Genomic DNA, 2,235 nt, shown 5'->3' with positions numbered 1-2,235 from the left:
ATAAAATATTAATATTTATTATTAAAACAATAATAAAATAATATTTATTTTAATAATAAAATAAATAAATAATTATTTTAAAAAAACATCTCATGGATAAAGACATACATAGACTAAAAGTGAAGTGCTGGAAAAAGGTATTCCATGGAAACGAAAACCAATAAAGGGCTGGAGTTGCAATACTGATTTCAGACAAAATAGGCTATAAGACAAAAATGGTAAAAAGAGATAAAGAAGGGCATTATATAGTAGTCGAAGGACTAATTTATCAAGAAGATGTAATGCTTATAAATATCTGTTCACCCAACTCAGGAACACTCAAATACGTGAAGGAAAGACTGCTTGATCTAAAAGGATAGATAGACTGTGACATACTAATTGCTGGGTATCTCAACACCCCACTATTGCCTTTGGAAATATCATCTAGACAATAACATAAGCAAAGAGAAACAGGATCTAAATGATACCATAATTGACAGACATCTCCAGAATCTTCCACCCCAAAAACCATGAAATAAACATGTTTTTCACCCCAGCATTTTCTTTTTAAAAATATTTATTTATTTATGTAGACAGAGAAAGAGGCAGAGAGGTACCTTCAACAGCATTTTCACACTACTGGTCTCTACCTCCCAACCTTGTAGTCAACCAGAGTTGTGAGCATGAGCGGAATGTTTGGGCCCATCCAGGATAGTTACTTTCCATATAGCTTCCAGCACCATTACAGCTGCAACTTTACTGCAATGAGCTGCCATGGCTGGATCTATTTTAGCGTTTCCTACAGGGCAAGTTAACCGGAGAGGAATCCCTCTATTCCCCGCCCCGGAACTTATCTTTATTGCATCCCCCCAACATTTTCTTTCTTTTTGAAATTTTAACACTTTCGATATGCTGTTATAGTTTCTTCTGGGTTGAAATTTTTTTGATAAGATGTCTGCCATCATCCTTATCATCATTCCCCTGTATGTAATATGTGTCTTTTTTCCCTATTTGTTCTAAAATACTCTAGATCTCTTGTTTTTGTTCTAAGATACTCTAGATCTCTTGTTTTTCAGCAGTTTTATGATAGTATGTCTAGGTATGCTTTCTTTGTGTTTATCCTGTTTGTTGACCTTGAATCTGTGACTTGTTGTATTTAATCAATTTTGAAAAGTTGATTTTTTTGAGAGTTTTTATTTTTTTGCTACAGGGCACATGTGCTCACCAGAAAGACACAGAGAGAGAGAGAGACAGAGAGATAGAAAATGAGAAATCACCCCCAGGGGGATGGCCATGCCGCAATTCCTTCTCCTCCATTCTCCTCTGGGGATCTTGTTCATGCACGCCCAGTCCCCCAGGGAGAGTTTAAGCCACTGGGTCCAAACTGCAGTCGACTACATGGGAGTTCAGCAACATAGCCATTACTCTAACTGCTGGTTCCTGAAAAGATTTTAGTATATTTCTTCTGCTACGTTCTTTCGCTACACTTGTTCTGGGATTCTAAGATCATGAATATTGTGCCACAGATACTGGGTGCTTTGTTTCATTTATATAGTCTTTTCATTTGCTTTGGAAAATTTTTGTCATTTTCTTTCAAAATCACTCATATTTTCCTTAGCTGTGTAAAGGAATAACTGTGTGTGTTTAAGCTCGCTGAATACATTCTGCATGCATGCTATTATATATTTCTTTTTTAGCCTTCATGTTTGTGAATTTTTATAATTTATATTTTACAGTGTATAGCTGTCTATTTTTTTATACTCATCACTTCAGTGCATTTCTATTCAGACATCTTACCTTCTTTGAATATTACATCTTCTAGCCTAATTATCCTAGTTATTTTAAAGTCATTAACTAATAAAGAATTCAGGACACTTCTGTGTCCAGTTTTTTAAAAATTAATTAATTAATTTTTTCATACATTCAATGACATTGTTTAGCTTATGAAGTGAACATTTCAATATGTGAACATTTCTCCCCAGTCCAGTTGATCAAAATATCATCAACAGATAACACCACACCTTCCCATCCCGTCAGTGCTCTGCCTCTGTATCCCTCCTCCAAATGTCCTTCCCTAGGCCCCACTCCTCCACACACACCACATCTGACATTCACACTCATCTCTTGTGTTTGTATATCTTTTAGTCAATCAGTTTCGGTCATAAAGTGCAGGCACTCGGTATATATCAAGTGGGGACATACAATGATCCAGCAATCCCACTCCTCAGTATCTACCCAAAGGACAGAAGAATTCTT

The sequence above is a fragment of the Tupaia chinensis genome, unplaced genomic scaffold, assembly GCF_000334495.1.
Source record: "Tupaia chinensis unplaced genomic scaffold, TupChi_1.0 Scaffold000600_1, whole genome shotgun sequence".
NCBI lineage: Eukaryota > Metazoa > Chordata > Mammalia > Scandentia > Tupaiidae > Tupaia > Tupaia belangeri.
Note: the sequence above shows the minus strand (reverse complement) of the source record.